The following is a 15258-nucleotide window of genomic DNA, read 5'->3' on the forward strand; positions in this document are numbered from 1 at the left end:
GGCTTTAACTCTTTTTTTTTGTAAAAATGTTAGCAGCTTTAATAAATAAATGCATTCCTTCTCTTGAATCAGAATGTGATTTCAATCAAATGCTTATTTTAATATCTACCTTTGGAATAGTACAGAATGATTCAAATTTTCCATCTTATTATCCATTAAATATTTAAAATTAGCTTTGCAGATAAAATTTGCTTTCAAGCATTAAAGTTAGATAAAATATTAGGCTAAAACCTACCAAGATAAAGATCTTATATTTTCTACTTCTCTCAGAAAATCCATGCTTGTCATGGTATTATATTTAGATTCCATACTATCTTACTTTATATTCATATGTTTATACTTATTTATATTTGATCAAATAAGTTTAAATGCCTTCAAAATGACTGATTAGAAGTTAAGGTAGTAATTTCACATTTATGACATTTTGCTTAAGATAGTTGGAAATAGCTATTGTTATTTTCTATCTACAGTCTTCTAAATATTAGCCTATTTCTGTTCATTTTTCTCTTTAATTTCCCCAATGCATCAATACCCTAAAAATACAGTGATCACTGGTATAGTGGGCATAGTTTTTCTGTGACTCATAGCTACAAAGAATGCATTTTATAGATATTAAAGATCAATAATGCCTCTATAAATATAAGCTACAGATGAATGGCATGTCATTATAAACTTGTGTTCAAGAAATAACCATGCATGAATAATTTCATGTTAGTTAGTCAACCTTAATTAAAATGAGTTCTCTATCTAGCTAATTTGTGTCTTGTTTGTTAAGTGAATGGCAGGCAGCATCCTTAGCTGTAATTTGGATGACTAATTAATTGATATCACTCTCTTCTATGATTGAGGTTTGAATTATCCAGTAACTGGTATCTATCATATGAATAAAGAATCTTAATTTCATAAAGGGGCTTAGGAAAGGTGTAATATCATATTAGTTGGTAGGAGGGTTAGATGAATTATGACAGTTTTAGAAAATTAAAGGAATATAGAGTCTCCATATGAGATAATTAAGAAAAAAGAACTGAAAAAATGTTTAAAAAACATAAATTCCTTGCCTACAGTGATAGGAACCAACCTTACGGTCTAGCAAAATGTTTGATTCTTCTGGAACAAAAATGCAATGGTTGATTAGTTCCTCTAAGAATATGTAGTAGTCTAGACAATCATTTTCATTATATCAGTCACCACTTCTGATTCTTGAAATTTAGGAACATCTCAGAAGAACCATGGTTAAAGATTACACGAAAAATATGTGTAGAAATGGAAATTAAAACATCCTATTCAGTGCAACATAGCCATTCAATCCCGACTATTGAGAGAGTATGGCATGTAAATGAACCGCTATCATCTAAATGTTTATGTCATCCCAAAAATTCATATGTTGAAATCCTAACCACAAAAGATAATGGTATTAGGAGGTGGGACTTTTAGGAGATGCTTGTTATAGGGTGGGGCCTTTGTAAATGGGATTAGTGTTCTTATAAAAAGATTCCCTGGCCTTTTCTACCAAGTGAGAACAGTGAGAAGCCATCTACTATGAACCAGGAAGAGGGTTCTCACCTGAACATAACCATCTTGGTGCCATGATCTTGAACTTCCCAGCATCCAGAATTATGAAAAATAAATTTCTGTTACTTGTAAGCCAATCAGTCTGTGGTATTTTGTTATGTCAGCCTCAAACAGACTGAAGAAACACCCTTTGCAATTCCAAACAAGATTTTTTTTCAGTTTCATAGCAGAATAAAAAATAGACACTAGAAAATGTGGAAAATTAATATCTTTTAGACATTTAATATTATTTAAAAAACAAAAGTTTGGAGGAATCGGCAAGATGGCGGCTTAGGAGGACGCTGGGCTCACCGCGCGTCCTGCTGATCACTTAAATTCCACCTACACCTGCCTAAATAACCCAGAAAACCGCCAGAGGATTAGCAGAACGGAGTCGCCAGAGCCAAACGCAGACGAGAGGCCCACGGAAGAGGGTAGGAAGGGCGGCGAGCCCCCAAATATATAAAACAATTACTCATAAACATAAGCAACCTTATTGATAAGAATGTGGTAATTGCAGGGGACTTTAACACCCCACTTACAGAAATGGACAGATCATCTAAACACACGGTCAATAAAGAAACAAGGGCCCTGAATGAGACATTGGATCAGATGGACTTGACAGATATATTTAGAACGCTGCATCCCACAGCAACAGAATATACTTTCTTCTCGAGTGCACATGGAACATTCTCCAAGATAGATCATATACTGGGTCACAAAACAGCCCTTCATAAGTTTACAAGAATTGAAATTATACCATGCATACTTTCAGACCACAATGCTATGAAGCTTGAAATCAACCACAGGAAAAAGTCTGGAAAACCTCCAAAGGCATGGAGGTTAAAGAACACCCTCCTAACGAATGAGTGGGTCAACCAGGCAATTAGAGAAGAAATTAAAAAATATATGGAAACAAACGAAAATGAAAATACAACAATCCAAATGCTTTGGGACGCAGCGAAGGCAGTCCTGAGAGGAAAATACATTGCAATCCAGGCCTATCTCAAGAAACAAGAAAAATCCCAAATACAAAATCTAACAGCACACCTAAAGGAACTAGAAGCAGAACAGCACAGGCAGCCTAAACCCAGCAGAAGAAGAGAAATAATAAAGATCAGAGCAGAAATAAACAATATAGAATCTAAAAAAACTGTAGAGCAGATCAACGAAACCAAGAGTTGGTTTTTTGAAAAAATAAACAAAATTGACAAACCTCTAGCCAGGCTTCTCAAAAAGAAAGGGGAGATGACCCAAATAGATAAAATCATGAATGAAAATGGAATTATTACAACCAATCCCTCAGAGATACAAACAATTATCAGGGAATACTATGAAAAATTATATGCCAACAAATTGGACAACCTGGAAGAAATGGACAAATTCCTGAACACCCACACTCTTCCAAAACTCAATCAAGAGGAAATAGAAAGCTTGAACAGACCCATAACCAGTGAAGAAATTGAATCGGTTATCAAAAATCTCCCAACAAATAAGAGTCCAGGACCAGATGGCTTCCCAGGGGAGTTCTACCAGACGTTTAAAGCAGAGATAATACCTATCCTTCTCAAGCTATTCCAAGAAATAGAAAGGGAAGGAAAACTTCCAGACTCATTCTATGAAGCCAGTATTACTCTGATTCCTAAACCAGACAGAGACCCAGTAAAAAAAGAGAACTACAGGCCAATATCCCTGATGAATATGGATGCAAAAATTCTCAATAAGATACTAGCAAATCGAATTCAACGGCATATAAAAAGAATTATTCACCATGATCAAGTGGGATTCATTCCTGGGATGCAGGGCTGGTTCAACATTCGCAAATCAATCAACGTGATACATCACATTAACACAAAAAAAGAGAAGAACCATTAGATCCTGTCAATCGATGCAGAAAAGGCCTTTGACAAAATCCAGCACCCTTTCTTAATAAAAACCCTTGAGAAAGTCGGGATAGAAGGAACATACTTAAAGATCATAAAAGCCATTTATGAAAAGCCCACAGCTAATATCATCCTCAACGGGGAAAAAGTGAGAGCTTTTTCCCTGAGATCAGGAACACGACAAAGATGACCACTCTCACCGCTGCTGTTTGACATAGTGCTGGAAGTTCTAGCATCAGCAATCAGACAACAAAAGGAAATCAAAGGCATCAAAATTGGCAAAGATGAAGTCAAGCTTTCGCTTTTTGCAGATGACATGATATTATACATGGAAAATCCGATAGACTCCACCAAAAGTCTGCTAGAACTGATACAGGAATTCAGCAAGTTGCAGGATACAAAATCAATGTACAGAAATCAGTTGCATTCTTATACACTAACAATGAAGCAACAGAAAGACAAATAAAGAAACTGATCCCATTCACAATTGCACCAAGAAGCATAAAATACCTAGGAATAAATCTAACCAAAGATGTAAAGGATCTGTATGCTGAAAACTATAGAAAGCTTATGAAGGAAATTGAAGAAGATTTAAAGAAATGGAAAGACATTCCCTGCTCATGGATTGGAAAAATAAATATTGTCAAAATGTCAATACTACCCAAAGCTATCTACACATTCAATGCAATCCCAATCAAAATTGCACCAACATTCTTCTCGAAACTAGAACAAGCAATCCTAAAATTCATATGGAACCACAAAAGGCCCCGAATAGCCAAAGGAATTTTGAAGGAGAAGACGAAAGCAGGAGGCATCACAATCCCAGACTTTAGCCTCTACTACAAAGCTGTCATCATCAAGACAGCATGGTATTGGCACAAAAACAGACACATAGACCAATGGAACAGAATAGAAACCCCAGAACTAGACCCACAAACGTATGGCCAACAAATCTTTGACAAAGCAGGAAAGAACGTCCAATGGAAAAAAGACAGCCTCTTTAACAAATGGTGCTGGGAGAACTGGACAGCAACATGCAGAAGGTTGAAACTAGACCACTTTCTCACACCATTCACAAAAATAAACTCAAAATGGATAAAGGACCTAAATGTGAGACAGGAAACCATCAAAACCCTAGAGGAGAAAGCAGGAAAAGACCTCTCTGACCTCAGCCGTAGCAATCTCTTACTCGACACATCCCCAAAGGCAAGGGAATTAAAAGCAAAAGTGAATTCCTGGGACCTTATGAAGATAAAAAGCTTCTGCACAGCAAAGGAAACAACCAACAAAACTAAAAGGCAACCAACGGAATGGGAAAAGATATTCGCAAATGACATATCGGACAAAGGGCTAGTATCCAAAATCTATAAAGAGCTCACCAAACTCCACACCCGAAAAACAAATAACCCAGTGAAGAAATGGGCAGAAAACGTGAATAGACACTTCTCTAAAGAAGACATCTGGATGGCCAACAGGCACATGAAAAGATGTTCAGCGTCGCTCCTTATCAGGGAAATACAAATCAAAACCACACTCAGGTATCACCTCACGCCAGTCAGAGTGGCCAAAATGAACAAATCAGGAGACTCTAGATGCTGGAGAGGATGTGGAGAAATGGGAACCCTCTTGCACTCTTGGTGGGAATGCAAATTGGTGCGGCCGCTCTGGAAAGCAGTGTGGAGGTTCCTCAGAAAATTAAAAATAGACCTACCCTATGACCCAGCAATAGCACTGCTAGGAATTTATCCAAGGGATACAGAAGTACTGATGCATAGGGCCACTTGTACCCCAATGTTCATAGCAGCACTCTCAACAATAGCCAAATTATGGAAAGAGCCTAAATGTCCATCAACTGATGAATGGATAAAGAAATTGTGGTTTATATACACAATGGAATATTATGTGGCAATGAGAAAAAATGAAATATGGCCTTTTGTAGCAATGTGGATGGAACTGGCGAGTGTGATGCTAAGTGAAATAAGCCATACAGAGAAAGACAGATACCATATGGTTTCACTCTTATGTGGATCCTGAGAAACTTAACAGGAACCCATGGGGGAGGGGAAGGAAAAAAAAAAAGAGGTTAGAGTGGGAGAAAGCCAAAGCATAAGAGACTGTTAAAAACTGAGAACAAACTGAGGGTTGATGGGGGGTGCGAGGGAGGAGAGGGTGGGTGATGGGTATTGAGGAGGGCACCTTTTGGGATGAGCACTGGGTGTTGTATGGAAACCAATTTGTCAATAAATTTCATATATAAAAAAAAAAGTTTAACTTTTTTCTCAGTTGGCAAGAATGTGTCTGTGTTTATGTGTTTGCATAAAGTATATGATAATATGTACCCTGAAATCACAGTAGAACTTCTGTGTCAAATTGACTAGTACACATTCTCCAAAGTTCACGTGCTGGGTAAATATTGTAGATATAATTATCAAAACCCCAAAATGATAGATGACCTTTTGCCTTTTGTGGTCAGAAAAGTGGGCTTCTTTAAGTAGCTCTGACATCTTGGATAAATCATTTAATCTAAATTGGGCCAGAGTTTCACACAATAAAATGAAGATAGTTCAGTAATTTCTGCTGTTTCTTACAATTCTAAAATTCTACATTTTAGGATATATCTTTTGTGTGATGGTAACTATTTTAATTTAATCCATAAAGAATGGAAAGTCACTGTTGTTTTTAAATGCCTCATTTTGATTATATTTTTAGATCACAAAGATAAGTGCTTTTGAAATTTACCACCAATGTTTCCTCAAATATTTTACCATAATGAATCAAAGATTTTATTAACTGGTGTAATTGAGACACTTGAGTTTTCTCAAATTCTTTAGACAAAGCAAATGTATTAAATTTGAATCTTTTCCTTTACTCCAAACACTTTCTTAATCCATTCAATCTCATGCTTACCTAATGTCTAATACATACTAGAAAAATTAAAAAAAAAACACACTTTTTGTTAAAACAGACTCAAGTAATTTTCAAAAAAATAACAAAAGCAAAATCTAATTTCTATAAATTTGGTACAGAACACATCCTCATTAAATTATCTTTTGTTAGTTTTTCTTGGCTAGAAAATACTAAATTTTAACAAGAGAAGAAATATTCCTTTCCTTTAATTAAGTCAAGTTTAAAAACTTGACTTAAAAACTAATAACAAGTTTAGCTATCTTGTTCCTGAACAGTACAGAAATTACATGTATGTTATACCATCTGTATAATATGTAGTCAGAATATTCTTCACCTTCCAAATTATAGCTTTTATTGAAAGCTACTTCTTGTACTGCAGATGGCTAAAGTTTTTAAAACAGATTTTATTTAAAAAACATTTTTTTTCTTAACGTTTTATTTATTTTTCAGACAGGGAGAGACAGAGCATGAACAGGGGAGGGTCAGAGAGAGAGGGAGGCACGGAATCTGAAACACGCTCCAGGCTCTGCGCTGTCAGCGCAGAGCCCGATGCGGGGCTCGAACTCACGGACCGCGAGATCATGACCTGAGCGAAGTCGGCCGCTCAACCGACTGAGCCACCCAGGCGCCCCTAATGAATCCTTTTATATCTGCCTCCTGATATTTGTGATCTACGGATGAGTTATTTCACGTTTTTTTTTTAATTCCGTTTTCTCACACGTAAAATAAAAGTAAATTCTTTTTACCAAAGTGAATATTAAAATGTATAACAAAGAATAGATAAGAAACATTAAAAATGTAAGATATTTATAGTCTCCATCATTTTCATGATCATTATTACCCTAATAATTTTTGTTGAAGTTAATTACCCTTATTTAAATCCTGGGCTCTTTCTAATCAATTAGAGAGTATGTTCAAAAGCTGAAATGAATTTGAAGAACTGCCATTTTTTTTTCTATGCTATTCTTTTGCTGAATAAAATTGATATTATGGCTGTTGGTCCTAACAATTTGGAAAATATTATTTATCATTCAACATATCAATCAATTTGTGTACACTGTGATTCTTATTTTTATTAGCAAGTTAGCAAATTCATATTACTGTAAAATATGAAATAATGAAAATATAAAAAATATATTAAATATCTGAACTCTGGTCCTGTATCTTATGATTGTCAGAGAAAAGAAGACCATTTTAGTATATAATTTTTTTTAAAAAAGCATTTAAATGAGGGCTCCTGGGTGGCTCAGTCAGTTAAGTGTCTGACTCTTGATTTTGGTTCAGGTCATCATCTCATAGTTAATGAGTTTGAATCTTGCGTTGGGCTTCACGCTAATGTTATGGAACCTGCCTGGGATTCTCTCTCTCCCTCCCTCTGCCCTTCCCCTGCTCATGCTCTCTCAAAATAAATAAATACAACATTTTTTTTAAAAAGCATTTAAGTGAAACCATATACAATACACTATATTTACACTTTGCTCTCTTTATTTTTAACAAATATCTTGTTGATGTGTTCAAGTATTATTCTGTTTCCCCTTCCTTTACTCTCATTGATATTGTTTGCAACGTCTGCTTTAGCATATTAGAGTAGACTTGACAGTTGTTTATTTCTTATCTGTCAATGTTGTAAAGAAAGTAAAAGTGACGAGCTTTCCTTTGCTTGTTAAATATTTTTTGCAGACACTTTTATCTATCTTAACACTATCCATCTCTACTTCATTCTTGAAAATAGAATCTTGATTTAGTTTAGTGCGGCAAAATGCAAAGCAGTCATGGTAATCACACCCTGATTTCTCACTTTCCCCATTAAAGTGTGGATTTGAGGCATGATTTTACCCAATAAGAACAAATAAAAGCAGTGGTAGTCATCATAATCTTTTACTTTTCTTAGAAAAAATATAAAACACACTAGCACCCTTCTCTGCATGTATTTCTTCCTCTGGATCTGACTGCTTCTGTAGTGACTGGAGCTGCAGCAGACATCTTGCATCTGGGGGGAAGGCCAAGTTAGTCACAGACACATTGGCCCTGAAAATACTAACAACCTCCTGCTGAGTGTATGAGAAAAATATATTGTGTTCTTTATTTTACTGTGTTCTTAATAATGTGAACAATGAAGTGTTCTATTTGTTAGGAGTAAATTCCACTGTAAGAAACAGAAAAACTTAATTGATGGTGGCTTAAACAAACAAGTATTATTTATTCTCACAGGATCAAAAACTCCTTGGAGTAAGGAATTGAGGCTTTTTATCCAGCTTTTCAAAAATGCTACGAGGGACCCAGTATTTTACTGTTCTTCCACATAGCCAACCTGCCATATCCCTTAGAGGGATAACCTTCTCATACTGGATACCTCGCAGTGCAAAACTGGTGCTCTAGTTTCGAACATCATGTCTATTTTTAAAGCAGCAAGAACGGAGGCAGGTATTGACACCAGTTGTCACCTGGCCTTTAATAAAAAAAGAAAGAATTCCACATGCAACTTTTTCATACTTCTTACTGGGTTGAAGTTGGTTAGATAGACAATTGTAACCCAAAGGAAGTCTGGAAAAGTAGTTATTTAGTTGGGCATTTTGCACGGATAAATATAATCAAGAGTTTGTACAGGAAAATGGGAGAGGAGGAGTTAATATTGAGCACCAAACTAACAGTTTAACAGAAGTATTTTTGTCCCTTTGATTGCATCCTCTATCCAAATATTTACTATAGACCTGATTTTATGTCATTTAATTGTCAACTCCTATTTCCTACCACACAATCCTCTTTAAGTATTTCTCAACTTTTCTCTCCTAGGCCAACCAGAAGTGTAAGCTTAAAGGTTTTAATTTAATTTTTGTTATTTTCTGTCTCATTTCATGTCTTACTGTAACAACCTCTACTTTAAACCCTTTACCTCCATTTCCAAACTCCAATCCCACTTTTCCTTTTTTTTTAATGTTTTATTTATTTTTGAGACAGACAGAGAGAGAGAGAGAAAAAATGCAAGTGGGGGAAGGACAGAGAGCGAGGAGGACAGAGGATTCTAAGCGGGCTCTGCCAGTGAGCCCTCTGTGGGGCTCACAAAGCACAAGATCATGACCTGAGCCAAAGTCTGACAACAAAGTGAGCCACCTAAGTGCCCCTCCTTTTTAAAAATAATACCTCAAGGGAACTGACTTTTTGCAATATCTATACTAAAATTTTCTTGTTTTCCCCAAATAAAAAAAATACTATAGTGCCTTTGAATAAACTTCATAGAAAACTATGAAGTCTAGTAGAGGAAAATATAAAAGTTAGATGTGGGCTTTAAAAAACAAAAATCCTAACAAGAAATTATAAATTTTATCATATTGAAATGTTGGGGTTAAGCACAAAATATTATTTCAGAATACATAAATACAAAAGGAATAGAAAATAATTACTTTTACCATTTCTACAAAAATACTTCATTTTCTTAGGTACAGAATAACAGAGTCTAAATAAGAAAACAGAAACAACTTCAAGTGTTTAAAACGGAGAAAAGTGAACATAGAGAATTGGCTGCGTGAGTGGTGGAAGACCCGAGTGCCGTATAGAGAGCAGGGAATTGACCCATAAAATAGTACCAGAAGGAAGCCATTAGCTAGCTGGAATGGAGGGATAGAGAGTCTCAGGAGTTAAATTGATAGATGGAAGGCAGAACCAATGAAGGCCTGTCCAGAGAAGGGAAGCACAGAACAGGATGGAGCTGTACCAGAGATGCTGCCCTAGACAGCCATCTCCAATAAAATACCCACCTTCCTCTCTTTTCCTTTCCCTTCCCAGCCTTCTGCAATGTTCCCCATTAGCCAAAACCACTCAGAAGCACATGGCACCAGAGCCTGGGAAACAGCCTGAAGGGGTCTGCACCCCTGAAAAACAGAATGGAGGGTGAAGAAGAAGAAAGATCTGTGGGATAACAACTTGAGTCTCAGCTGGAATATCTCAGTCATTTCCTGCCAGGTTCTGAAATTAAAATTTTGGAGTTAAGGGGGCATGGTGGAGGCAGGGAAGAACACAACAAACAAACTGAAATAATACATGGAGATATCAAAAATATATTTAGATTTTAGAAAAAATTCATATTTAAACTCTCAAAGTTTAACAAATAGTTTTCAATGAGATGTTTAATAGCATTTTCATTATCTGACTCTTCAAAACACCTGGCAACACCAAAAACATATTTTCAAAAATACATTTTATTTTTTTTGTATTCAGGGGACTCTGAAATGAATGAATTAGCAATATTTTATTTCCTTTAACTCAAATCTTTTATTCAATAAAGAAAGAAAGTTAATACAAGCCCATACTAATTTATATAGTCAATTAGTCAATGATGTTAAATCATTATATTTACATACTAAGCATTTAAAAAATATCTGTTTGTAGGGAATATACTGGATATTGGAGTATACTCCAAGATACTGGAGGCTACTCAAGAGTCAAAATAATATTTCTTTTACTGATGAATGAGTAAACATCAGCCTATTTTTCACCCTTAGGTTGTACAATATCATTAAGCTACTGTACCTTGGAATTATCCATGTTTTTCAAACCCTATTAACAGAAATTAATTCAGTGAAGTAAAGTGGCATTTTCTCCCAAAGTCCATTATATGTGAACATAGCTCATGATAGTGATCAATTTCACAACTTATTCATCCAAACGTCTTGCATTAACATGGTTTGAATTTATACTAAAAACAATAATATATTGCTGAAAAATATACTAACATTAGCATATTTATAAACCAAAATCTTAAGAAGATAATGTAGTGTCTCAAGATTATCATACTTAGGAGAGAAGTCACAAAAGATACTTAACTTGTAATTCAAAATGGTAATAATATAGTAAATCATGAAAATGTTTTAATCTCTTATTGTGTAGGTCAATGAAATTGTGATTAGTATGAGTTTGGAGGCAAAACATCTTATATATCCTGAGTTACTTTTGTCTTTATAATGAGAGGTAGAGATCCCAGGGCTAACCGTCAACTCAACCAAAATAATTGCATGAATTTGGAAGAAATTATGTCCCATGAACCATTTTTCACAATTCTTCCTAAAACAAGTGAACAGTGTGTGTTTGACAGAAAGATTATATTATAGGCTGAATTGTCTGCCCCCAAACTTCATATTTTGAAGTTCTAACCTGCAGTATCTGAGAATTTGACTATATTTGGAGACAAAATCTATAGAGATGATAAAGTTACAATGAGGTCAGTAGGATGGCCCTGGTCCAAGATGGCTAGTGTCCTCATAAGAAGTGGAAGTTAGAACACAAACCCATACAGAAGGAAGATTTGGCCTTTGGTTCCAATTTTCAGGTTACAAACTACTGAACATTTCTTTCCCATCTTTATATTATCATCTTATTTTGTATTATTTTCAAGGTCTATCTATACTTTCATGTAGTGAATATCTTACTGAAAGTGACTTTACACTATCTGTGGAATAATATATGATTATTTCTAAAATTCATAATTTGACTTGTTTATAAAGGAAAAATATTTTTTTCCTTTATAAATTTCATGCATTTATAAGTATAATGCATTTTAAATTAGTTCTTAACAGCAAGGCAAGGTGAAGAAATTAAAGGCAAATGACATACAAATTATAAGAAGATTGAAGATGATAGCAACACTGGTTATTATACAGAAAAAAGGAAACCGTAGAATCATAGAATCATTGAATCACCTAAATGTCAGAGTCTGTAAACTTGCAGATTTGAACCACATTTGATATTATTTTACCCTCTAGCTCAGGAGTTGTAGGTGAAGTGAAACAGCTGTAAAAGTCTGGGGTTTTGAAATCATGCTGCTGAAGCACAGGTTATATATACATTAGATTTATTTATTTTATTATATATTTTCCCATAAATAAATGTTCTTCCACAGGCAGATTAATCAGTTTGCTATCTCTACAGAATTCAATGCATATTGCCAAGAATGCTATCTAAAACAGGGTCTTCCCTCCAAACCACCCCCATTCTCTATCAACTGTCTACATGCTCCTCAACCTCCAAGGATTTGCTAAGGCCTCATTTCTTTCAGAAGCCACCCCAGGTCATAGTGAGATCATGTAGATTTTTAATTCTTCTGACCACTGAGTTGTCAAAGTCTTTGTGCCATAAAGTACTGCAGGATGGCCTCATTTGACACTGGAACTTCACCCATGAGATTTTTATTAGGCCTGGGATATATGAAAAATGTCATTTTTAAAATATATCTGGTGATGTCTTAGAGTAATGTAAGAAAATAGTGGTATAGGCAGCTGTAAACTCTCATACATTCACAGAATCATCAAAAAAATAAAAAAAGACATAGGGGCACCTGGGTGGTTCAGTTGCTTAAGTGTCTGACTTGATTTTGGCTCAAGTCATGATCTCACAGTCATGAGATCAAGCCCCAGGTCAGGCTGGGCATGGAGCCTGCTTAAGATTGTCTCTCTCCCTGGGTGCCTGGGTGGCTCAGTCTGTTAAGCATCTGACTTTAGTTCAGGTCATGGTCTCGTGGTTCATGAGTTCAAGCCCCACATCTGGCTCTGTGCTGACAACTTAGAGCCTGGAACCTGCTTCGGATTCTGTGTCTCCCTTTCTCTCTGCCACACCCCCACTTGTGCTCTGCCTCTCAAAAATGAATAAACGTTAAAAAAAAATTAAGATTCTCTCTCTCCCTCTCTTTCTGCCCGTCCCCACCTCAAAATCAAATAAAAAAAATAATAAAATTAAATTAAATTTTAAAACACAAGCATAAACTGTCAAAATCATATTGTCAAACCTCTGGAAAATAGTCAAAGGTTTACATCAATTAAGTGAAACTGAATCAAGAAACATGCAAGTTGAAAATGTCAAGAAAGCCTTGTGGTAGTTTTACTTGCCTTTACCATAGCACCTCCATGATTCAGCAGCAGTCTTAAAGTGGCAGCAGCCGATATTCCCAATGTGGAGCCTTGGTCTCCAGTTCTAGATAGAGCACAGCAGACCTTATTCACAAATTACTGTGTAAATCGGTTCTGACTCCTCTGGGAGATACCTGAAGGACTGACACAAGGTGTTTGTCTGTTTTGTATAACTTAGAAATCAGACTGGAAAAGTGGTAGGCATTGCTCAAAAATACTACAAAGTTAACTAACAAACAGCAGATTCATGAGGCAAAAGATACAAATATTACATTATAACATTAATATGCAGAATCTAAAAAATCCAAACTCATAGTAACAGAAATTACAGTGGTGGTTAGCAGGGATTGAGGGTAGAGGAAATGGGGAGATATTGGCCAATAATACAAACTTCCAGTTACAAGATGAATAAGTTCTGAGAATCTAATGAATAGCATAGTAATTATAGTTAATAATACTGTGTAATATACCTGAAAGTTTCTATGAGAGTAGATATTAAATGTTTTCACCATAAAAAAGAAATTTTAATTATGTGAGGTGATGGATGTGTAAGCTAACACTATGGTGGTAATTATTTTACAATATGTAAGTGTTTCAAATCACCATCTTGTACATCTTAAACATATAATTTTTAATGTAAATTATATCTCAGTAAAGGTGGGGGAGAGAAAGAAAGCAACATCACACACACACACACACACACACACACACACACGAAACAGATAATTGAACAATGCTGTAATCCACCAGACTTAACAGACATGTATAAAACAGCCCACCAAAACAATAGTGGAATATACTTTCTTTTCAAATGCACATGGAATATTCTCCAGAATATACCATATACTACACCAAAAAATTTTTCTATTAAGTTTAAAAAGTGTGAAATTAAAAAGTGAGAAATGAGGGGTAGCTGACTGCTGGTTGGTGAGAGCACAGAGTTCTGATCCTATAGACTGGGAAACTGTATAACACCATTTTCATCTCTCCAGTGCTTGCACATACATGCAAATGTGCACCACACATATCCACACAAATAAGCTAAGCAGCACCACCTAGTGGAGAACAGAGTCCTTACACCAAGCCCCATCCAACTGCACCAACCAAGCCCTAAAAGGCCAACAGAAGTCTCTCCCCCTGCTTAGTATACGGAGTATAAACTGCTTTATAGTTTGACTTATAGGTGAAAATGGATGTAATTTAATTTGTATTTCATTCGGTTTTCTGGTCCATCTATTCATTTTTTTTCTTTTTCTTTTTTTTTTTTTGCTTATTCTTGGATACAGAAAGAGAAAAAAATATTTTATTTTCAGTTTTTATAAACAAAATAGTTTTGTTTTTACTATATATTTTTATTTTTTATACATTTTTATTCTAGTTTACTTTTTTCATTTTATTCTATCTTATTGTCTACATTTAAAAAAATTTAAGGTTTTCTAACTTTTTTCTTTCTGTTTTCTTTTCTTTTCTTTTCCTTAATTCTCCCTTCTGTCAAGCTTCTTTCAACACCCAGACCAAAATACACCTCGGATTTAGCTTACTTTATTTGACTTTTTGTGTGTTGTTTTTAATTTTTTTTGGTTTAAAATTTTATTTTATAAATTTTTTTTTCCTCCAAATGACAAAACAAAGGAATTCACCCCAAAAGAAAGAAAAGGAAGAAATGACTTAATCAACACAGATATAAGCAAGATGTCTGAAAAATAATATTGAATGAAGGTAATAAGAATACTAGCTGGGGTTGAAAAAAGTATAGGATCCCTTTCTGTGGATATAAAAGAAGTAAAATCTAGTCAGGACTAAATTAAACATGCTATAACTGATATGCAATCTTGAATGGATGCCATGGCGGCAAGAATGGATGAAGCAGAGCAGCGAATCAATGACATAGAAGACAGAATTGTGGAGAGTAATGAAACAGGACAAAAGAAGGAAACTAAGGGAAAAGAACATGGTATAAGAAATAGAGAACTCAGTGACACATTAAAAGGAATAACATGAGAATCATAGGGGTCCCAGAT

At 35.2% G+C, this 15258-nt stretch overlaps 1 long non-coding RNA gene across 3 annotated transcripts in view; it reads left to right on the forward strand.

Moving 5' to 3' along the window:
* The window catches only part of LOC109502934, a 250792-nt gene that overhangs the window by 181430 nt on the left and 54104 nt on the right, over positions 1-15258 (forward strand). The window contains exon 6 of one of the 3 annotated variants that reach the window (XR_006583428.1): positions 10125-12732. The exons of the other annotated variants lie outside the window; for them this stretch is intronic. This is a non-coding gene — a long non-coding RNA (uncharacterized LOC109502934). Of the gene's footprint in view, positions 1-10124; positions 12733-15258 lie in introns of those variants that run through there. 3 annotated transcript variants of the gene reach the window in all.

The sequence above is a fragment of the Felis catus genome, chromosome A1 (genome assembly GCF_018350175.1).
Source record: "Felis catus isolate Fca126 chromosome A1, F.catus_Fca126_mat1.0, whole genome shotgun sequence".
Taxonomy (NCBI): Eukaryota; Metazoa; Chordata; class Mammalia; order Carnivora; family Felidae; genus Felis; species Felis catus.